This window comes from Microcebus murinus, unplaced genomic scaffold, assembly GCF_040939455.1.
Source record: "Microcebus murinus isolate Inina unplaced genomic scaffold, M.murinus_Inina_mat1.0 scaf003_hap2_Mmur4.0, whole genome shotgun sequence".
Taxonomy (NCBI): domain Eukaryota; kingdom Metazoa; phylum Chordata; class Mammalia; order Primates; family Cheirogaleidae; genus Microcebus; species Microcebus murinus.
In genome coordinates, this window is record NW_027438949.1 from 42,082 (window position 1) to 66,432 (window position 24,351).

The following is a 24,351-nucleotide window of genomic DNA, read 5'->3' on the forward strand; positions in this document are numbered from 1 at the left end:
ATAGACCAGAACTTACTTTTAATCAGCACATCTGTGATAAAATGAGCAATGTTTATCACAAACTTACTGAGACAGATCAAGATCCTGAAATTCCCAGGGATCAAAAAAAGACGGAAAAATTACATGCAATATAGTTTGAGTTTTATTAAGAGGCAAGATACTGCAACACTCTCATTACAAGTGAACCCATATGTTGCCTTTGATCACCCTGCTTTTCGGAAACTAAAAAATTTGGCTTTAACTCTGCTCTGTGTCCTATGAAACACCCAGCGATGTTCACAAGATTTCAATGGATTTCCAGGGGACTGACAATCCAATGATCACCTCTGCCTCTAATGTCCTATCACCACTGAATTTTTCCTTTACTGTTCCCCTGTACCGTGAGCAAGTACTCTCCTCTGCTGTGTCACACGCACAAATAGGAAACTGTCATTTCCTGAATTCCTCAATTTTCTTTTCTTTCTTTCTTTCTTTCTTTCTTTCTTTCTTTCTTTCTTTCTTTCTTTCTGTCTGTCTGTCTGTCTGTCTTGCTTTGTTGCCCAGGCTAGAGTGAGTGCCGTGGCGTCAGCCTAGCTCACAGCAACCTCAAACTCCTGGGCTCAAGCAATTCTGCTGCCTCAGCCTCCCGAGTAGCTGGGACTACATATGCCCGGCTCATTTTTTCTATATATATTAGTTGGCCAATTAATTTCTTTGTATTTATAGTAGAGACGGGATCTCGCTCTTGCTCAGGCTGGTTTCGAACTCCTGACCTCGAGCGATCCGCCCGCCTCGGCCTCCCAGAGTGCTAGGATTATAGGCGTGAGCCACTGCGCCAGGCCTCCTCAATTTTCTTAACCCCTAAAAGGCGCCCCCCTGCCACACACACACACACACACACACACACACACACACTAGCAAGTGAGATTTGATTGTGTAAAGACCTGACTTAAGTTTTAAGGAGATGGAGAGGGTTCATGCTGCAGCAATGCAAACAATATAAAATGAAATGTTAGCCCGAGGCAGGAGGATCGCTTGAGCCCAGGAGTTTGAGGTTGCTGTGAGCTAGGCTGACGCCACGGCACTCACTCTAGCCTGGGCAACAAAGTGAGACTCTGTCTCAAAAATAAATAAATAAATAAATGAAATGAAATGTTAGACACTCCTATTATTTAAGTGCATTTTATCATATGCCCGAGTCAGTCTTGCTCTCCGTCCTTTGTCTCTTTCTCCTCCCTTTTAAGAGCAACCACCAAAACATCCGCCTGTCTATGTGAATATATGTTTGTGTATTTTTCTCTGAGAAAAGAAAAACAAAATGATGGGAGAGTTACCCACCAACTCGATAATAGAACTCACATGAGATCATGACATCAAGCACGGGACAGAACCCAAGTTTAATTTAGACACGTTTGATTTCCTCCCAAAGAGGAAAGAGTCATTCTTGCTGAGGAAAGGTTAGGTCAACCCACATAATTCTGGAAAGGAGAAAAAAGAGTGAGGAGAGGGAGAGGGAAAGGAATTTTATGTTCAGATTCTTTTTTCTTTTTTTTTTTTTTGAGACAGAGTCTCACTTTGTTGCCCAGGCTAGAGTGAGTGCCGTGGCGTCAGCCTAGCTCACAGCAACCTCAAACTCCTGGGCTTGAGTGATCCTTCTGCCTCAGCCTCCCGAGTAGCTGGGACTACAGGCATGCGCCACCATGCCCGGCTAATTTTTTATATATATATCAGTTGGCCAATTAATTTCTTTCTATTTATAGTAGAGACGGGGTCTCGCTCTTGCTCAGGCTGGTTTTGAACTCCTGACCTTGAGCAATCCGCCCGCCTCGGCCTCCCAAGAGCTAGGATTACAGGCGTGAGCCACAGCGCCCGGCCCGTATGTTCAGATTCTTTTCATGGATTTTAAGATGTGCAAATAAAGGTTTTGAACCATTAAAACGTGCTTTGCGCTGCCGATCTGTTTCTTTGACTCTGGCACCTCACTGAAACTGAATTACCTGGTCCCTAGCCTTTTAACCAGGTTAAAAAAAGTATCAATTATGAAATTCAACTGACTGACTGGGAAATAAGGAGGGGGATGACGAGAGGAACAGTTAGCTAACCACCACATTGTGTAATGTGCCTTATAGTCACTGCTTCGCTCCTACACATGCTCTAGTTATGACCAGGCAAATAAAAAAAAGACCCAAAAACCTTATTCTAGAGGTATTTGTTCTTTTTATTTTCCTGACGAAATGTTTAAGTTAAATTCATTTTCTCTATCACTTTCTCAGTTTTTGAAATGAAAGTGTGCACAAATGTTTCCCTCAGTATGTTTCACGTGTGATTGCTAACTGTCTGCCATCTGGTTTCTTGCCTGGGACTATTTGTGAAGTGAATTATTGACACAAGCTGCCATAAAGGAGTATCTTTGGCCGTTCTGCCTCTCATCTTGCAGTAGCTGTGCAGGACAACAAAAGCCATTTGTTGACAAGTTTTTCATTTTCTTTTCTTTTCTTCCTGCTACATTCTTTCTCTCAGTTTCATGTGGACGTGAGAGTGCACTTTACCATGTTTTTTTCCTTTTATCCTGAAATAGGAAAAGGAGAATTTACTATAACTTATGCAAACGTCTGCAGGTTACCTGTGGCACTAACTGCTCTTTGTGGTTCTCGTTCTGTCAGCGCCTAGGTCACACCCTGTCACTCTTGCCCTCTTCGTCTTTCCATCACTTGCCATCAGCATCTCAAGCAGCGCTTCACTCACCTTCCTACACCTTTGCCACGTTGATTTCCTCTTCTGATCAGCAGAAACTAAATCAGAAGGGCAGAATCAAAGCCCCCCGCCCAGGCCAGATAACCAAGACTCTATCAAAGCGGGATCTTGAGAAACCATCCGATCAAGGAAAAGGCTCTTTCAGAGAAATTAATTTTAAGATTTCCCAGTGCCTTACATTTTATTGGGTGCGATGTTTAATTGGGTAAATAGTCTATCAAATGTAATGTCTAATCTTGTATATTATGTCAGAATTTGTGACACTAATGCACAGTAACGTAGTTTCTATGGGGAAGTATTCGTAAATATTAATTTTGATAAATTAAAAATTTCATATCCTGCTATAACGTAAATTACATTTAACTTAATTTTTTGCTTTGATCGTGCTGGATTTTGTCGACCTTCTGTTGTAATGATGGTGGTTCTGAAAAAGAGTTTACTTGCATGAAAGCTAGACAAAGCTACGTGAAGACTGACTCAGTTTGTTCTTGCTGCAAAACACATCGCCCCCAATCTTAATGGCTTCAAGCCGGCATTTATTACTGGTCTCAGTTGTGGGCATTGACTGGGCGGTTTTTCTCATTTAGGCTAACCGGCTGGGGCTGGATGATCTAGAACATCTTCACGCACCTGTCCAAGTTGGCTACGATGAGTGAGATGGCTGCCTCTTCTCTCCACAGATCCCTCACCCTGTAGGAGGTCAGCCCCAGCTCGATCACATCACGGTGACAAAGGGCTCCCCCGTGGCAAGAGAGGGCAATGTCCAAGGTACGAGTGCTTCAAAAGTCTCTGCTTGTGGCAAGTTTGCTATGTCCCTTTGCCTGTGCAAGTCACAGGGTTGAGCCCACGTCTAAGCGATGGAGAAATTGGCTTCGCCCCTTGTTGGGAGGAGCAAACGGCAAAGTCACTCTGCAAAGGCACATACGGGGGTGGGAGGGATTTGTGGTCACTTTGCAAACCACCACAATGACTATCACTATTTCTTGTCTTCATTACTTTATAGCCCTGTCTTATTGTGTAGTTTACCGGTATCCGTTTCTTGGAAAGTTTAAATTGGGTACTTCTGCATTTGTGTTTTTAAAAGGTGAACGTTTGGCTAAATAAATTTAAAATGGGAATTTTACTTTTTAAATTTAAAATCAGTTAAAATTCCTAGATTTTGCTCTTCTGAGTTCACAGCAGAGCTTTGAATGGCCTTTGAAGATACGGAAAACCTGCTTATCACGCTGTTTCCAAGGTCTTGGTTTGGGGACATTCAATATTTCTTGCAATTCAAAAGTAAGCCACGTGAATGTTAGAAATGTTGGATGCTCTGGTCATATCAACAAATGTGATTTGTGTGGCATTACTATGATTTATAAGGAATCCATCTAATGGGCAATGCTAAGCATTACTCATCTCCCGAGGTGTATGTGATTACGCTGTTTTTACGATAGTAATATCAGTAGATTCCATGTTGACATTGATTGCCTTATCAAGATTTATCACTTGGCTTCACACTGCATTAAAATAATCACCGGCCAAAGTAAGATTATGTGTTCAATCTATTTATTTAGAATCTTTACACAACACAGTACCCTGAGTTAAGTTTAGATTACTATCACGCCTTGGTATATGCTGCTTGTTTCATGACTTGATTTCGTGAATATTACAGCTTTTTCACGTGATCACCATGATTTATCTTCCCAAACTGATCATTTCTTGATAATTTCTCTAAGACCATAGATCTCTGAAACTTGATTCTCTTTTCTTCTCTATTTCAGGCACTGCCTTACTGCTATAATATAACCAAACCGCATCCCTAATTTACACGAGAATAGATGTGCTATCTCTGGAATTACCACTGAATGGCTTCAATTTTTATTTTACACGGTTAACATAACTTTAAAGTTGGAAACCATAGCCCTATGAAACATTTAGCAAATACTCGGGCCACTCTTTGGAGCAGTGAAGGAACTTCTCAGAGGGATGGTTCATTGCCCTAGCTATGGGACATAGAGTCAGACAACTAGGAGATATATTCATTTTCATTTTTTTCTGGCATAGAAACACCATCTTTATTTTCATTTGCAAATGACACTGTTGCATCATTTATAGTTGACCTTATGATTATTAATTATCCCACTTTTTTCACATACGTAAAATCGTTACTAAAACATAGCAGAATATAGGTACCATCATTATCATCATAGCCTCAGAGGAAGATATTAGGGATAAATTGGGAAGATAACGGAGGGCAATTGCAGTTCAAATGAGGTTTCTGCTGTCTTACAAATATCTTTATTTGTTTGAGGCAAAAGCTGTACATATTTGGTCAATTAAAGCAATGACTTCTGCCCCACTGATATAGGGATAACACATCCGCATTTACCACTTTAGTGATGACATATAAAACTTATAGTCTCTAACATCACCGCAGTTGTTGAAAATAGTGATCGAGTCACCACCATTTTTCGTAGCCTTTGGGGTAACAAAGTTAAAAACTATATAGGTTTGCTAATTGCCAATGGCCTCACACTAAGACCTCTGAGTGCAAGCTGCGCTGCATCTACCCCAGAACCCAAGACTATTGCTTGCTTGCTTCCTTATTCTCTCTCTGTGTGTCTCTCTCCCTCTCTCTGTCTCTCTCTCCTCTCCCGTTTGTTCTCTTCTCTTTTTTTCCTTCTCTCTTTACGTTCTTCCTTCCAACCCCTCCCTCCCTTACTTCTTTCCTCCCTGTATTTGGCTGTAGACCTTGGTTATTTAGTAATTAAAATATGATGCATGGATTTTCTGGGTGACAACTTCAAAAACAGTAGTAGGTAGTAGAAAACTCCAGGGCTCCATTCCTCCACAAAAGCAACTAATGAGCTGGCAAAAACCGTCAGAATCAACTTTTGCAGATCGCCGGACTCTAGTCAAAACGTTGCAACCACCAGGGAAAGAACAGGTGAAGAAAGGAGGTGCTGCTGTTATGGTAAGAGAGCAGTGACATCCCCCAGTACGCAGATCAGCAGCAGCCATGAGGACCACAGCCAGCACACCTGGGCCAGGTAGCTAGTGCCAGCAGCAGCAATGTGGACCTTCTTCCCAAAGAAATTGCTTGTCCGTCTCAACCTGTGGAATGGCTCCCCGAAGAGCCAGCAAAAGGGCTGTCCTTTGTTTCACCCGACTCTTAAGAGTTCCCGGGGCCAGGGATTGGGGGAGGAGTTGATTAGATACACGCAGGAGGGAACATTTGGGGTGTTGGAAATGTCGTGGTGGTGGCAACCGGCTGTATGCACCTGCAAAAATTCATAGGACAGTACACCAAAAAGGTGTGAATTTTACAGTATGAAAATTGTACCTCAATAAACCTGAGTTACAAAACAAATACACCTAAACAAAAGTAAGGAGTAAAATAGTAAAGAGCAATACATGGGAGGCAGGATTGGATTCCAGCCGAGGACAAAGGGAAGTCCCAGGATGACAGCTGTGCAGTCAGTCAGCCTAGAGAGAACCAGCCCGACAGACAGGACAGAGGACAATAAGGGAGATAGTTTAAAATATTACCATGATGACATTACAGAAACTAACCAAATGAAAAGAAACCGGGCCATTTTTAACACAGGGTGGGGGGGGGACCCCTCAGAAATGAATAGAATCTAATAGAACCATAAAGGGAGGGTGAGGCGGGGAAGGCAGAGCAGATAGTGTTGTAAAAGAGCTAAATTCTTGACGACGCATCAGTAATTAATGTCTATGAAATATGAATCAAGGCCGGGTGAGGTGGCTCACGCCTGTAATCCTAGCACTCTGGGAGGCCGAGGTGGGCGGATCGCTCAAGGTCAGCAGTTCAAAACCAGCTTGATCAAGAGCGAGACCCCGTCTCTACTAAAAATAGAAAGAAATTAATTGGTCAACTAAAAATATATATAGAAAAAATTAGCCGGGCATGGTGGCGCATGCCTGTAGTCCCAGCTACTTGGGAGGCTGAGGCAGGAAGATCGCTTAAGCCCAGGAGTTTGAGGTTGCTGTGAGCTAGGCTGATGCCATGGCACTCTAGCCCAGGCAACAGAGTGAGACTCTGTCTCAAAAACAAAACAAACAAACAAAGAATCAAGAAAGAAAGAAAAAAAGACAAAAGAGAGAGGGGAAAAAAAAAAAACAAGAGAGAGAGAGTTTCCTGGTGGAGCCCAGTGGACACCCAGAGTTTAGGAGATGGGTCAGAGTGTCCCGGCAGCTGCGGTTTGCAGGGCAGAGGACGAGAGAGAAGAGCTGCAGAGGGAACGAACCCTGGGTATCCACAGAGGGTCTCGCCTGACTAGTCGAGCAGTTGGCAGACAGACCACTGATGAGCACAAGCATTGTGAGGGAACTACCCTGAGGCCAGGGGAAGTACCCCCCTCAAACCCGCTAAGAAAATGCAAGGTAACTCTGCCCAGTGCTCGAGCAGGGCAGGGACTGGTGGCTGTTCCCACCCGCCAGGACGGAGAGTCTCATCATCGGCCAGGGCGCTCAGAAGGGTCTCGCCTCCGTAGCGTGGGAAAATTCATCGTACACTAAGAGCTGCCCTGGCCCCAAGCGGCACATCTTCAAAGCAAGACTTCAAAGCAAGGATCAAACTGTTTCCAAGTAACTTAACAGCATCCCAGAACACAGCTCATGGACATGTCTAGGAAAACAGAAATACCCAGCAGTCTAGGAAAAAGGCGCAACGTCTTGCATCGAGTCGAAAACTACCAGGGGTGCACAGAAGCAGGAAAATGCAACCCATTATGAGGAGAGAAACCAGGCAGCGAAAGGCGTCCAGATCGGCGAGAAAGAAGAAAAGCTGCCTCTGTTTGCAGACATGACCGTCTATGTAGAAGATCTGACAAAGGAGCTACTAGACTGATTAGTGAGTTCAGCAAGTTGGCAGGACACGTCGTGTTTTAGAGAGAGTAAGGACAAATGCAAACTGTTAATAAGAATAAGAGGCTTAATTCTCCCTGTTGAAGATTAAGGGAAGAGACTCCTCCTCCTCTCCTTTGTCAAAGCAGCTGTCGCCAACCTTTTTGGCACCAGGGACCGGTTTCCTGGAAGACAATTTTTCCATGGACCTGGGGGTGCGGGGGCGGGGGGGATGATTCAAGCACATGACATTTTATTTCTATCACTATTGCATGGTAATATATAATGACATAATTATACGACTCACCATAACGCAGAATCAGTGGGAGCCCCTGAGCTTCTTTTCTTGCAACTAGGCGGTCCCATCTGGGGGTGATGGGAGACAGTGACCGATCTGACAGGAGGCGGACGGAGCTCAGGTGGTGATGGGAACCATGGGGAGTGGCTGTAAATACAGATGAAGCTCCGCCCACTGCTGTTTGGCCGGGTTCCTAACAGGCCACAAGCCGGTACCGGTCCGCAGGGGTTGGGGACCACACTGTCAAAGCATTCACTTCAGAGAATTTTTAAGTTCTTTCTCTGTCTCTTTTGAAAAGGGCGTACACATTCTTAAAAGCTAAAAAGCTTCTTGGCAGCTTTGTCACCCAGGAAGGTCTTTTTCAAGGACCTAGGAACCCTCTCTTTGAGATGTAAACATCAGGGGAGAGAGCACCCCTATCTGCCAGTTTCTGCGTGAGGACTGAAGCCTAACTTCAGTGGGCACCTTGCTCCCAGTTGCAAATGTAGCTCCTTTCATAAAGATATGAGAACTCTTTATTATTTTTTTTTTTTCTTTTGGATGAAGTCAATTGTACTAGTCTGCTCAGGCAGCTGTAACAAAGAACCACGGACTGGTTGGCTTAAGCAGCACACATTTGCTTCCTCACAGTTCTGGAGGCTACGCATCTATGGTGAAGGTCCCGGCAAATTTGGTTTCTGGTGAGGGCTACCTTCCTGGCTTGTCCACCGCTGTGTCTTCACAAAGCTCCGCCCCAGTGGGTGTGTGCTGAGAGACAGCACGAGAGCTCTCTTGTCTTTTCTTATAAGCACGCTAATTATATTGGATGAGAGCCCCGAACCTAAGACCTCCCGTAGCCATAACTACTCCTATTCCTCTAGAGGCCCCATCTCCAAATACAGCCACACTGGGGGTCAGGACTTGAACATATGAATGGGGGGGGGGTGGCGGGGAGAGGACACAAAACATTCAGTCTGTAACACCAGTTAACTAACACATTTGGTCACCCCAATTACCAGGTAAATTTAGCATGAACTATGGACAAGAGATGGTGCCATCAAATCATCTCACTTGCCGACTAGCTACTGTCAGTCTTGAGAGCCTGTGTACAATGGGTTGTATCTGCTTGGCTCTGTAAAAGGGTGAGATTTCTTTCTGTCTTTGCAGTCTTTTAGCAGATTGCCCATGATGTGCATCACATTCTGGTGCAATGCTTATTCAATAATAAAACTGTTTTCCACCTTTGTGGAGACGCTACCGGAGTTGGCAGGTGATTTTGTTTTTAATTGTATTTTCCCAACACTACAACCCTCCCTCCCCCAAAACACTTAACCAATCGTCCTGGCACTTTTCTTCACTGATCTGAAACGGGACTGGGAAGCCACAAAATTTTTATTCTAGTGTTTCTGGATTGTTTGCTCTTGTCATGCAAACAAAGTTTCTTCAATTTTCGCCTGGAAGCAGATCCAGCAGTGACAAGGATGTGGGGAAACCGGCATTCTGGTGGGAGGGCACAATTTCTAAAGAGCAACTTTGCACTGCAGACCCAGAGCCTTAAACAAGTAAATAGAAAGTAATTCTACCTCTTGGGATCCATGTGAAGGAAACAACCATTCATGCAGCGATGTTTATACAAGACTCCCTATGAATCCTTATGTCTGATAGGGGAAAAAATTAGAACAAGTTACGTGCTCAACAATTACATTGTAATGCATCTTTCACGCATCCATTCAATAACATGGTTTTGAAGCTCTTCAGAAAGAGGTGAAGCTCCAAGGTCACCATAAAAACATTTCGGGCAAAAGGCCTAGTATTAAACCTGCAAAACCTTATATGTTTGTATGACTGCTGTACATTTAATGTATAATAAAACTATAAAAGTACAAAAGTATTTCAAAATGCTGACGGGTAATTAATGCTGAGACAGGACCCAGACTCAGTTGGTTTTCATCTTCTTGCGTTTCCTAAACTATCTTCCATTACCTTGCACTACTTGACTCTCCGAATCCCAGGGTCTCTGCGCCAACCCGAGGACAAAGGTGAGAAAACCCGGACGCGCAACAGCTGAAAAGAAACTCAAACACAGAAAAGTAGCTCCGTTTTATTTTCAGTGGTAACAAGCATTTACGCAGCAATCCGAACGAGTGGGTAGAGAGCACCCAAGGGTCAGTGCAGTCAAACAATTAGCTTCCCCCCCACCCCCCGCCCAATAAAGTGGCCACTACTACAGGAATCATTGACCTAGGGAGGGCTGCGCTGCCCAGGAACAGACACAAGACCGGACTTCAACCGCCCTTTCCCCGCAGAGGCTTAGCGAAAATCCGGGCACAAAGCGCTGCATGGTCTGTCTGCACCACCACGGAAAGCTGGTTGAGCAAGGAGGTGACAGAAATTTGGAGGAGGCCAGAGTTTTCAGCAGTTACTGGGCTAAAAGTGAGGGAAAAGGAAAATCACATTAGCGGAGCTAACTCCTCATTTCCCCCGACCTCCAGCCCTAGCCCCAGCCCCAGCCCCAGCCCCGTGGCCATTCGACCTAATCCTTAGGTGTCTTGCTTAGAGCGCTCCCGTCAGGCAGCGACAGGCTCAGCACAGGCTTAACCCTTAGGTGTCTCCACGCGTTCAACAGCGCCCCCCCCTCGAGCTGAGACTGCCTCCATCACCGGCTGCCAGTCCCACTCAGCCCCGCCCCTTCCTGGCACTTACAGAACCAGGCCACTGCCAATCACTGCGAACTCCCGGTGGACCGTCCCTGCGAGGTGTCCGCCACCTGGGGCCAGGTACAGGTGGGCAATCTCCGCCTCCACGAAGGGCAGGAAAGGCTCTGTGAGGGCGCTGGTGGAGATGCCGTTAAGGCGACTTCGTGCCTCGGGCGTCCTTCCTCTGAGGCCGTCCCTCAGCCCACCCGGGACCCCTCACACACCATCTCTTCAGGACGTCCCCCCTGCCCGGCCCCTCGAATCTCTCCTTGCCCGTCCAAGGCCATCCGTGCCCTGACCCTGGGAGCTCTTTGCAAAGGATACGACTCCAGCACTCTGCGCCCAGGGCCTCCTTCCGAGGCTGAGGCCGACACCGTGACCCGGGTCTCTTCACCCTGCCCTGGAGCGTGCGATGCCCCCTCAACCGAGGGAGCCTGTCAGCCACAGCGCCCTCCGGTCTCGCGCCGCCGCATCCTGCAGTGCCTCTGGGGCCTGCAGGGACACCCCCTGCCCCAGCATCGCTCGCCTCACCGCCTGCGCCTCCCGCTGCACCTGCGTCTGGGGCCTGCATGGCTGCTCGCTTCTCCCTCAGAGCCCACCGGGAAGCCAGCCGCCCTGCCCAACAGCCGCTGAAGCGCTCAGGCTCCCGCACGACGCTCCGCCCCTTCTCCCACAATGCACCGCGGGATGGCCACTGCGCCGGCGCACTCGGGCTGCATGCGGTCGGTTCCCGCCAAGCCCGCCCTGCCGCCTGCGCGCCCCTGTCGGGCCAGTTGTCGGCGCTGCGGAGACTGAGGCGCCCTCGGGAGGTCCGCCGGCCGCTGGGCTCAAGAGGCGCTGCAGGCTCCCCAGGGCGGGACCTCGGCAGGGGCGGAACCTCGGACCTCTGAACCTGGGCAGGAGCGCTTCGGGTGCAGGTGGCGGCCGGGAGGGGGCGGGGCAGAGCGGAAGGAGTCCAGACGGCCAGAGAGCAGAAAGTCGGGCGGTGTGTGGCTGGGCAAATGGGGCGGAGACAGACGACCTGAGTTAGCCTGGAGGGGAGAATGGCCACCGCAGTTGAGGACTTGGAGCGGTGTGCACAGAGGGAAAAATCTTGTCCATTCCCTGTGGTCCCTCTGTGTGTCCAAAGTCCCCCCATTTGTAAACGGCCAGGGCGAGGGTGGCAAGCTGGGGGAAACTGGAGCGGATCACAGAGCCTGTGCCAGTCTCCAGCTTCGCAGACTCCAAGAATGACAGGCCGTTCGAATGAGCTCCTAACCGCCAAGCAGCCACCTACCCCGGGCCAGCTCCGAAACTCACTTCCCTGGAGGATGGGTTCCAAGAGCGCCCAAGTGCCCGTGGTGGCACCACCAAGAGGTGAATGGCAACTTTCCACTCCCAAGGCTTTCCCGGCGTCTCCCAAAGCACGCTACGCCAGGCACTAAGGGGCTACCCACCCCCACAACCCCTCCGACCCCTCCCCCAAATAAAGCCAAAAAATATGAGCTTAAAGGAAAATGTCTCCCCAAATTGCGAGGTTATTATTGATGCTTGTGCTCATGGCTGGCCCCTAGCACCACCCCACCCGCGTGACCTCCCTGGAAATCAGTGCTGCAGCCGCTTTCATCCTCCCTTCCAGCCGTCAACAATACTCCTCTCCTGTCCCCGTCCTTCATAGTCCTACTCTCAGCCATGGGACAAAATAGTCTGTTGGATCCTTAATGATTTAGTACTCAGTGCCGCTCACTCCCCCCAGTGTGTGAATACATTTTAACAGGGAGCCGACGATATAATCCACCAACCAAAGAAAAAAAATCTTCACTGACTGACAGTCTATGAGCCGAGGGGAGAGGTATTACAGAAGGAGGAACCACGGTCTCACGGGTACTCCCAGGTGGGGGACAGGATGGAGACAGGAAGCTAAGATTTCAGGATAAAACCTGTGAAAGCAATCCAAATCCAAACGCCTTGATTGAGCTCCTGTAATCAAAGGCACTATGGAGATCCAGACTTGTCACGATGGTTATTGTTAGGGTGTGAAGTTTGCACGCGGGTGAGAAAGATTTCTCAGACAACGTTTAGGATACACAGAAGCGCAAAGTTTATTTACTCCTTCTCCGAAGAGAGAGAGGACACAGCGCCAGTGACTCTTTATTAGGCCACGCTGGGGACGGGGGACTTATGACTGCAGCCCGATTAGCAGAAGACAGCTGAGAAACTGCTATGTTAGCCTTTTCTGTTTCTCACGTAGCAGATTGATAGCAGAAATTAGTTTCTTCTTTTCTCTTGATAACGGGAGGCAGCTGGTGCCATCTCTCCTGGAGGAAGCGGGAAAGAGTTGGAACTCCTACTGTCTGCTCAGCAACTTTTTGAAGGCCATTTAAACAAAACAAAACAAAACAAAACAAACAAAAAACCCTTTTTACAGGCCGTGAATTTGTGATGGCAGTCCATCAGGTAGTGTACCCTTTCCTCCCCTCTCCCACAAACTCTTTTTCCTTTTGGAATGTGCATTGACCAGCTCTAGTGAACGTAAAGGAGGATTTACACCTTCTTTTGTTTGTTCAGCTTCCTTCAGTTGCCAGGTAAACATCTCTGTGGGATAGATATTCCTGTTACTAACCTCAGAGGCAGGTTTTATGCTACTCTCAGTGACTGCGAGTTAAAAATGTATTTTCTTGTTAGCCGTTAGCAAGACCGTTCTTTCAGATATTACTCCACTTTTTCTCGACGTGCTCTAGGCACGTTCTCTCGCCCTCCGTGTGCTCCCTGCCTGGAGGACACTGCTTCCCCCCTGCCCCCGATCTCTGCCAGTGGCGTTGACCCATCATTCTCCTGTGCGAGGCCCAGCCCCCCAAATCTCAGGGCCAGGAGGTGACACAGGCCTTGTCTTGCTTGGTTCCTCTGTGCTGTTCCCAAGCCACTCTTCTACCTGCTGTGCTGGTTACTGCCCCTTCCCCCACATCCAGTCAGCTGTCCTGCCCTGCTCCCCGCCCCAGAAAGCTGCCCCATGGTGGATGGTGCCACTCAGGGGGCTCCCTTGTTCTGCCCCTTGGGCTAAGCCCATGGAAGGCACAGGACACTACAGGTTAGGAGAACAGACAGCCAAAGATATTTGATCCCCCTGCAACCTCCAGGCCTCCCTACAGCTCGGGGAGCAGCAGAATTCCTGGAAAAGGCTCTCAGTCTCACCCGGGTGCAGTAGCACCAGCCCCTGTCCTTGTGCCTTGAAGCCTAGGTCTGGTAACGGCTCTCCTTGGTGCCTGACCATCCCTTCTTAGCAGTAGTGCGCTGATAAATGTTTGATGACTGCTTCTCTGAGGGTGTGTGTGTGTGTGTGTGTGTGTGTGTGTGTGTGTGTGTGGAGGGGGTGGAAAGTAGGCATACACACACACACACACACACACACATAACCTTATTACAATTGTGACTCACATAAAGCATATGGCACACAATTAACAAACAATAATAAAATATAAAATATTCTTTATTGTAAGTTCCACGTACCCAATGCATTCTCACAGGTTGCTTTAGCAGCCTTTGCCAAGCTCTTGTACCTGTGACCAGTCTATGTTTGAAGGTGATGAACACTTACCGTTCTGACACGAATGATGGTTGGTATTTTCATTCACATTACCGAGACAGCCAAAAGTGGAAGAAAGCCCTTCACACCTTCAGCAAGGATGCGAATGACCTGTTTGCTGAGTCAGATCACCGTTTTTGGTGAATAAGAGAAAAATATTTCCTCAAGGTGTCAGGCTATTCGCAATGTGACCACGGCAGACACATCACACTTTTACGTGGAAACTCACATCTCTGTGACTTGCAGAGAGAGCAGATGTAGCAGAGTCCGCCTCACTCTGCTTTCCGAGCCACATACCAGTGCAACTAATTGGCCCAGCGTAGGCCGCATCCTGTGAGGCAGCACCGAATGTTCCTTCCAAAGGAGCCAGGGACATGTAGTTTTCATCCACCCAGCGTCTGCTGTTGAAGAAGGCTCACTAGACCAAGGTGGGGTTGGATGGTGAGGAGCCAGACCACAGAACGCACCACAGTCCTCCCCTGGGCTCCTCCACATCCATATGTACACTTCCTACGATACGCAGTAATCGCGAACACTTACTATACATTCCAGATGCTGTTTCAAGCGCTTTACACATATCAATCCATTACTTACGTTTTCAGATGTTAATAGCAGCAACAACTGCCTGCCTGTCATAATGCCACCATCCTTCAAACGAATAAAAATACACACACTCTCTTCCCATCAGCACGGACTCAAAGCCTCACTCATCTCTTGGTAATGTTTGTTCCATCTCTAGTTCGTTGATGATATTGTGTGGATAACCAATAATCTGTGGAATAGGTCCTTGCCTGGGAGAGTGGCCACTGCGTTGGTGCTCTGAGGCTTGGACCCTGGCTAGCCAGAAAATAAACCTCCTCTTGTGTGATTGCATCCTCGATGTCCCTGCTTTTCTGTCTGGTGGGGCTGTGGAAGGTCGGTCCCTAACATTTGGGGGCTCGTCCGGGACTTGCCTTCCCCACAGACTACCGGATAGAATTCAGGGCTGGGGGAGGAGTGTGAAAATCCACCCCCGGACTAGCCGGGTGTGGTGTTGGGCAAGGGACGCGGAATCCCCTTGCAGGACCCCGGATCAAGACGCCGGCACAGGACCTAGGCGGACGCGCTGGTGGGTCGCCGGTCAGAACCAGGCGGAGACGTCCTCTGGCCCCGTTGGGACTCCGGAGCTGACCTTGTAGCCAAGGGCTCGGTCAGGAGGAGACCGGGGAGTAGGTCCGGACCAGGTTAGGTTGTCTGTTTACCTCACTGTCCACTTGTCTGTTGTCTGCTTTGTTTGTCGCCGGCTTTCTGTTTGTGTGTGTGAGTGAGTGTGACATCTCTCGTTGGCTTGTTGGAGTCTCTGGGTTCTGTGGTTTCAGCCCGAGAACCCATCAGGGTTGCATGGGTTTTCTGGCTGGGGCCGTGGAATCAGGGGACCCACGAAAAGATCCGTGGGGGCGACTAGAACCCCCAGGTGAGTATTCCCCTGCATGGGCTGGCAGCACACAGTGTATCTCCTGCCGCCCGTGCCAGGAGTGGCTCGTGCGGGAGGGGCACGGCCGTTACCTCCGTAGGGAGTGTGAAAGGCTAGGGATTCAGATCCTTGTCCCCAGTGCCCCAACTGCAGACTATCGGTTTGCACAACTGCCTATTATCCACTAGCCATGGGACAGGCTCTAACAACGCCGTTGTCCATCCTGGTGAGCCATTTTAAGGATGTCAGGGCAAGGGCACACAACCTGTCCCTGGAAGTCAAGAAGGGAAAGTTTGTTACCCTTTGTGAGGCCGAGTGGCCCACGTTTGGAGTGGGGTAGCCCAGGGAGGGCTCGTTTGATGCCTCCTTGATCAAAAAGGTAAAAGGGGTGGTATTTGGCCACCACGGCCACCCTGATCAGATCCCCTATATTGTGGTCTGGCAAGACTTGGTTCTAGACCCGCCACCCTGGCTGAAGGCCCTCCTACCTGCCCCGAGGGTAAAGGCGGAAGTTCTGGCAGTTGAAGAGGTCAGAAAGGAGAGGGCACGCAGTCCGAGGTCCGTTGGGATGCCAGTGTTGCCGGACTCCAATCTCCGAGAATCTGAGAGACCTAATTAATCTTTTAGACTCTGTTCTTTTTACTCATCAGCCCACCTGAGGTGATTGCCAGCAGTTGCTTAAGGTGCTCTTCACAACGGAGGAAAGAGAAAGGATTCAGGGGGAGGCTCGGAAGCTGGTTCCAGGGAAGAACGGCAGACCTACTACAAACCCGAGAACCATCAACTGAACTTTTCCCCTTGAACGGCCGCTTTGGGACTACAATGAGGCTGAAGGTAGGGATCGTCTCCGGGTCTACCGCCAGACTCTGATGGCCGGTCTCCGAATGGCGGCGCGAAAGCCGACCAATTTGGCCAAGGTAGGAGATGTTCGTCAGGGGCCGGAGAGCCCGGCAGCATACTTAGAGAGGATCATAGAGGCCTTCCGGCAGTACACCCCCATAGATCCCACAATGGAGGAGAATAAGCCGCTGTTATGATGGCGTTTGTCAATCAGGCGGCCCCCGACATTAGGCGCAAGGTGCAGAGAATAGATAGATTAGGCGAGAAGACTCTGCAGGACCTGTTAGAAGTGGCGGAGAAGGTCTATAACAATAGAGAGACGCCAGAAGAGAGGTTAGAGAGGATCAGGATAGAAGATAGGAAATTCCAAGCTGGGGAAGCACGGAAAGCAAACAGAGAGATGGCTACAATCCTGCTAGCCGCCACAAGAGGGGGGCACATAGGGTCAGAGGATAGGGAAAGGCCCCGGCGGGAGAGGCTAGGAAGGATCAATGTGCCAATTGCAAGGAGCATGGGCATTGGGCCCGAGAGTGCCCCAAAAAGAAAGGGGGGCGAAGACTTAGAGGTCCTGAAAAAGTCATGGTTGCAGGACAGGTGACAGATGAATAGGGAAGACGAGGTTCTGTCCCCCTCCCCGAACCTAGGGTAACTTGGCAAGTGGAGGGGAACCCAGTCAGCTTCCTCATAGATACAGGAGTAGAACATTCGGTACTAACGGAAGACACAGGAAAATTGTCCAGTAAGACCAGTTGGGTGCAGGGGGCAACAGGAGCCAAACTATATCGGTGGACCACATGGTGGAGATTGGATTTGGGTTCAGGACAAATGAGTCACGCCTTTATGGTCATCCCTGAGTGCTCCACGCCACTACTGGGAAGAGACATCCTTACCAAGCTAAGCTTAAGGCTCAAATTCATTTTGAAGAAGAGGGAGCAATAATAACTGATAATAAAGGCAATCTCATCAACAGCCCCCGGGTCACTCAGATCCTGACCCTGACACAGGCAGATGAATATAGACTGTACTAGCCCACAAAAAGCAGAGAGGAAGGCATGGAGCAATGGCTCTGTGAATTTCCCATAGCGTGGGCCGAGACAGGGGGCAAAGGATGGGCAAAACACCGGCCGCCTCTTTACGTTGAGTTAAAACCCGGAGCCGAGCCAGCCCGAGTCATACAGTACCCCATGTCCCAGGAAGCCAGAGTGGGAATTATGCCCCACATTCGGAGACTCCTGGACAGTGGGATTCTCCGAAAATGCCAGTCGGCCTGGAACACCCCCCTGTTGCCGGTGAAGAAACCGGGGGGGGGGGGGGGAGGGTAAGGACTATAGGCCTGTGCAAGACCTCAGGGAAGTCAATGCAAGGGGCCCTGGATATCCACCCCACAGTCCTTAACCCCTATACTCTGTGAGCTCTCTCTCTCCCACGCTGTCTTGGTATACCGTCCTAGACCTAAAGGATGCCTTCTTTAGCCTGGCGGTGGTGACACGCAGCCAGGAGATTTTTGCCTTTGAGTGGCGGGACGACGAGAGAGGAATTCATGGGCAGCTGACTTAGACGAGACTGCCCCAGGGGTTTAAAAACTCGTCTACCCTGTTCAATGAGGCCTTCCATGATGACCTTGGTGAGTACCAAACTAATCACCCAGAGGTGACTCTGCTGCAGTACGGGGATGACTTGCTGTTAGCTGCACCTAACCCCCGGGCCTGCCCAGAGGGCACCAAAAACTTATTCAAAATATTAGGCGAGTTGGGGTACCAAGCCAGTGCAAAGAAGGCTCAAATTTGCAAGGATGAAGTCACCTATTTGGGATATAAAATAAAAGGTGGCTAACCGAGGCAATGAAGCAGACTGTGTTAAAGATACTCACTTCAGCCTTGAGCCGAGAACTGAGGGAATTCCTGGGGTCGGTGGGTTCCTGCCACCTCCGGATTCCAGGGTTTGCGGAAAAGGCTCGACCTCTGTATGAAGGGTGTAAGGCGGGGCGAGCATGGGAGTGGACTGTGCAAATGGAAGACGCTTTTCAGGCCCTGAGGGCAGCCATGCTGGAAGCCCCGGCCCTAGCACTCCCTGATCCTACAAAAGAGTTTCACCTGTTCATAGATGAGAAGAGGGGAATAGCCAAGGGGGTACTCACGCAGGCCCTGGGACCCTGGAAGAGACCGGTGGCGTACTTGTCAAACAAAAAACTAGATCTGGTGGCGGCGGGGTGGCCAGCGTGCTTGCGAATCATCGCAGCCACGGCCCTGTTGGTCAGAGACGCTGATAAGCTCACCCTAGGGCAGCGGGCAGTTCACCACCCCGCACGCCATAGAGGGGGTTCTGAAGCAGCCACCGGGACGGTGGATCACAAATGCGAGGCTGACTCCTCATTACCAAGGGCTTTTGCTGGACGCACCCTGCATCGAGTTCCGGACCCCTGCCGCCTTGAATCCGGCTACGCTTCTGCCAACCCGCGATGCAGCCGCACCTGAACATGATTGCCTTGAGATCCTAGGCGAGACCCAGACGACCCGTAGATACTTGAAGGATCGCCCCCTTCCAGGTAGCGACCTGACCTGGTTCACGGACGGAAGCAGTTTCGTCCGGGACGGACGCAGGTGCGCAGGGGCGGCCATAGTAGATGACCAAGGTAAACTTGTCTGGGCGGCATGCCTTCCGCAAGGGACATCTGCTCAGAAGGCAGAACTAATAGCGCTGACGGAGGCTCTTAGCCGGGCCCGAGGAAAAAGGCTGACGGTGTACACTGACAGCCGCTATGCCTTTGGGACTGTGCACATACATAGGGCCCTCTACAGGGAAAGGGGCTTCATCACGGCAGAGGGAAAAGAAATTAAGCACAAGCCTGAAATACTCCACTTACTGGAGGCTGTTTTGCTGCCAAAGGCAGTGGCGGTAGTCCATACCCCGGGACACCAGAGCGGGGATTCCGTGGAAGCACGGGGCAATCGGAGAGCGGACGCTGAAGCTAAGAAGGCTGCAGAAGGCACTCCGCAGCCAAACATCCTGCACCTTAGCCTGCCACCCCCGGGCATGGGACAGTTGCCTCCTCTGCCGGACTATTCCAGTGTAGATGAGGTCTGGGCCTCAGAGCAGGTACGTGTAAGCAAAAGTGAAGATGGCTGGTTGCGGGACGAAGGGCATCGCCTAATAGTGCCAGAACTCTTAGGACGCCACCTGTTAGAACACCTGCATCAGACCACACATCTAGGGAAGAGAAAGATGCTGCAACTGCTGGACACTGCTCAACTAAGGTTCAAGTCACAAGGACGGGTTCCAGATGACATCGTCAAAAGTTGCCGAGCCTGTCAGGTCATGCATCCGGGGAGGACCAGAGGGACCCACGCAGGTACGAGGGAAAGGGGGAGGCAGCCAGGACTATTTTGGGAAGTGGATTTCACAGAGGTCAAGCCTGGAAAATACGAGTACCGATATTTACTGGTCATGGTAGATACGTTTTCCGGATGGGTAGAAGCCTTCCCTACGAAAGGAGAAACAGCTTTGACAGTAGCTAAGAAAATATTAGAAGAAATAGTCCCCAGGTATGGACTACCGGAAGGGATAGGATCAGATAATGGACCTGCGTTTGTGTCTGTCAGGTTAGTCAAGGGCTGGCCCAGGCTATGGGGATAGATTGGAAATTACATTGTGCATATAATCCCCAGAGCTCTGGGCAGGTAGAGCGAATGAATAGAACAATAAAGGAGACCCTGGCTAAATTGGCCCTGGAGATTGGCGGAGACTGGGTGACCCTCCTTCCCTTCGCCCTGTTCTGAGCCCGGAACACCCCTTATCACTTGGGTTTAACCCCTTTTGAAATCATGTACGGCACACCCCCTCCTGTAGTTCCTAGGATGAGCCCTGAGGCTCTTCCGGGACATCCCAAAGAAGTGTTACAAGCGGTGCAGGCTCTGCAACGTGTCCACAGTCAAGTATGGCCGGCCCTCCGTGCTATCTACCGGCCTGAGGAGGAGGGTGCCGGACACCCGCTTCACCCACACCAGCCGGGCGACTGGGTGTGGGTGAAACGGCATAACAGCAGAACCCTCGAGCCGAGGTGGAAGGGCCCCTGTCAAGTTATTCTTGTTACCCCCACTGCTCTTAAGGTCGATAGAATAGCGACCTGGATACACCACTCCCACGTGAGACCTGCTAATAAAAAAAAGACCAGGAGCGGTGCCAGGACCAGTGGAAAGCAACTGCAGACCCGAAGAATCCTCTGAAGACCAGACTGACCCGCGTGGCGGCGACAGCCCAGGACTGCTGACACAGACTTGGACTGGGGTTGTGGCATCTAAGGATTGACTGGGTGACAAACATGGACGGGTCTCGGTGGGGGTTGGTTGTTGTGTTTTGGGGATGTTGTGTTTTTGGTCTAATGTTTTTGGGATGGAGACCTACAGCTGTACTTACCGCCCCGAACCCCCACCAACCCCATAACCTTACATGGGTCTAAAGATTACTGTATAATGGTGTTAGTGTTCCCAAAAATAATATACCACACTGAGGAGACAATGTATGAGGGCATAGTAGGGCGAAGAGTCACCAACCTAATTTTTGAAAGAAAAAGAGAGCCCTTCACAGCCATAACCCTGGCTACTCTTTTTGGCTTAGGGGCAATAGGGGCAGGAACTAGTATCTCTTCTCTGGCAATGCAGCAAAGAGGGTTTAATACTCTGAGGGCAGCCGTTGTTGAAGATATTGCAAGGATAGAAGATTCAATCTCACACCTAGAAAAGTCACTAACCTCCCTATCCGAGGTAGTGCTCCAGAACCGGACGGGGTTAGATCTAGTATTCCTCCAGCAAGGAGGACTATGTGCTGCCCTCAAAGAAGAATGTTGTTTCTATGCAGACCATACGGGAGTTGCTAGAGAACCTATAGCTAAGGTCAGGGAAGGGCTTGCCCGCCGCAAACGGGAATATGAACAGCAAGCAGGTTGGTTTGAGTCTTGCTTTAACAGTTCCCCCTGGTTAACAACGCTACTATCCACCCTACTAGGCCCACTCATTATGCTAATCTTAGTCCTTACTTTCGCGCCATGTGTAATTAATAGACTAGTAGCTTTTGTGAAAGAACAGATAAACACTGTCCAGCTACTAGTATTGCAACAACAATATCAGCAGCTATGGTCAAGTGCTATAGAACTAGAGCACCTAAGAGACCTTGAGGACGAGCAGGAGTGCTCGTCTGCTACCTAGAGAAAGGGGGGAATGTAGGGCAGATGAAGGGCAGAGGAATTTTTCCAATTGTCGGGAATTTACTTGGGTGGGGCAATGAGCTAACCGCAAACTTTTGCTTCTGGTCATTGCTTGCTTGCTACACTGCTGTATGGGGAATTATGGGATGAGGTCATTGAAGCACGGGCGACTGGCCCATCAGGCAATAGAGGGCAACCAACCCACCAATTATTTCAAAAGGCAATAGTGGGCAACCAATCATTTTAATGGTCAACGCATGATCCATGCATAGTCGGCTTGTGCGCAGCTTGTGCACCATGGGGATAAAAGGCATGCCGTTGTTCCGGTCGGGGTCCTTGCCTGCGAGAGTGGCCACTGCGTTGGTGCTCTGGGGCTTGGACCCTGGCTAGCCAGAAAATAAACCTCCTCTTGTGTGATTGCAAAAAGAATAAAAATAAAAAAATAATCTGTGGAATAAATTATAAAGTTACCTCCACCAACATAACCAGTGTCTTAGTTTGCTCTGTGCTGCTACAACAGGACACCTGAGGCTGGGTAATTTCTAGACAACAGAGATTTATCCCTTACAGTTCTGGAGACTGGGAAGTCCAAGGTCAAGGGGCCCGTATCTGGCGAGTGCCTCCAGATCACTGTGTCATCCCATGGCAGTAGGCAGAAGGGCAAGAGAGCAAGAGAGAGTGAGACAGAGAGACAGGGACAGATAAAGGAAGGAGATCAAACTCGTACTTTGATCAGGAACCCACTCCCATGATAACGACATTAATCCACTTGTGAAAGCAGAGCCCTCGTGACCTAATCACCTCTTAAAAGCCCCACACTGCTGCCTTGGGGATTGAGTTTTCAACACGTGAACTTTGGGTACACATTCAAACCACAGCAGCCAGTATAAAATAGTGGAGGGAAGGTGGAGAGGGAGGGAAATTCAGGAATGCAAATAAAAATAGGCAGGCAGGAAATAACAAGGAAGTAAAGTGGGCACAACTGCTGCAGTCCTCATTTCTGCAATTAGACAAAAGGTCATGCTTGAGTTTTTCATTTTTTCATTTCCTATCATGTCCCCTTTGCCCTCAGCTAACATCCCAGCTGATGAGGATGCAGTGACCCAAGCCTTCATTCCTGAAGGGGCTGGGCCCTTCCTGCCCCTGTCCATAAGGCGTTGAGGTGGGTCATCTCCCAGTAAATTTGACCTCTCCACACAGCAGTACTAGGGGGCGCTGCCCCAAACGCTGTGGCTCTCAGGCATACAGTTTTCCCTGACCTGGCGATGTGGCAGCAGCTCTCTCTCTTCTAGATAATCAGGACCCATCACCGCAGCCAACACAATAACCGGCTTGTTGGTTCAGTAGGATGAGGAGCCCAGGAGAGCCAGGCAAATCCCTGAAATCCAGTCCAGTAGAGCCTTTGTTGGGAGGATGTGATGGAGAATAAGACTTTAGGACGTCCATGGATGGTATTTTTGACAAAACCATGGCAGGTGGGAGGGCAGGTACACATGCAGAGAAAGTCTCTACTCCAGAAAGAAAAACCTGCTGCCCCCTACATAGGGGAAGGGGTCCAATATAATCCACCTTCCACCAGGCGGCTGGCTGGTGCCCCAGAGGTGGCACCTCACACGGGCTGCTGTTGGTAAGTTGGGCACACAGCGGCCCCAGTACCCAGACCAGCCTTGGTGAGGTAAAGACCATGCTGAGTCATCCTTCCCAAGACGTTCCTCCAGCTTGTTAAGCTTCCCCCTTGTCCCTAAAGTCACGACAAGGGTCCTCAAGGAAACACGCAAGGGCAGGAGCTGCTCCTGAGGCGAGGGGGAGCGACCCAGCCTGCTCTTCTGCTCCTGCCTTCCCTGGACAGTTGCCCCCATCTCACACCAAAGCGGGGCCACTCACGGGGCACCTCGGGGGCGGGCAGGGGCAGTGGAGGAGCCCCCCCCCGCCCCCCCCCCCGCAGACCCCCCCAAGAGGCGAGTCCCTGAGACGGAGAGAGGGGAGGAGCCGCGCCTCGCCCCGGGGCAGCGGGACAACCAGCACTGTTTGCACAGTGAGGCTGGGCTGTGCGGAAGTCAGTCTGTGACCACCTATTTGTGCATTTGGACCTGTCTGTGTGTCTGCAGATAGGTCTGTCTGCCCGGGGACATCAGGAAAATAAAGGCCCGCCCGCCTGGCCTGTCAGGAAGGCGTCCAAGGAGCAAGAGGGTGGCTTGGCGCTCGAGGGAGCATCTCATTGAGCAAGGTCACCAAACAGGGCCTGGCCGTGGAACTGAGACCCTCGACGTCCTGTTCTCTGACACTTTGCGCTGGGCGGGCAGCTTTCGTCTCTTCTTAGGCCCGTGCAGGAGGGACCTGCAGCTGGAGAACGGGAACAAACAGCGCAGGGCCCCCTAGACCTAGGCCAGGGAATGGGCTGAGGCGCCAGACCAGGCCAGTGTCCCTTCAGTTGCAGCCAACTTGATTGTTTTCTGCTGATCCCCAAAATAATCTTACCCCAAGAACAATCATTCAAACACTGCAGACATGACTAAGACAGAGTGAACATTTACACTCTCTCTCTCTCTGTCTCTCTGTCTCTCTCTCTCCAGAACACTGCTAACAGCCTGAAAATGTGCTTCATGACAAAAGCTCTCAGAAAACTAGGAATAGAGGGGAACTTTCTCAACATGATAAGGGGTGTTGACGAAAGTCCCACCAGTAACTTCATACTGAAGGATTCCTCCCTAAGATCAGGAACAAAACAAGGACGGCCAC

The 24,351-nt window shown here is 49.9% G+C and overlaps 1 long non-coding RNA gene across 1 annotated transcript; it reads right to left on the reverse strand.

Annotated features, from left to right (window-relative positions):
- Positions 1-9,955: 9,955 nt before the first annotated feature.
- LOC105861871 (uncharacterized) lies at positions 9,956-11,244 on the reverse strand. The gene is made up of 3 exons (XR_001149759.3): positions 10,882-11,244; positions 10,565-10,693; positions 9,956-10,288 (listed from the first exon to the last, which is right to left on the reverse strand). It is a non-coding gene; the product is annotated as an uncharacterized LOC105861871 (long non-coding RNA).
- Between the last annotated feature and the right edge of the window lie 13,107 nt (positions 11,245-24,351).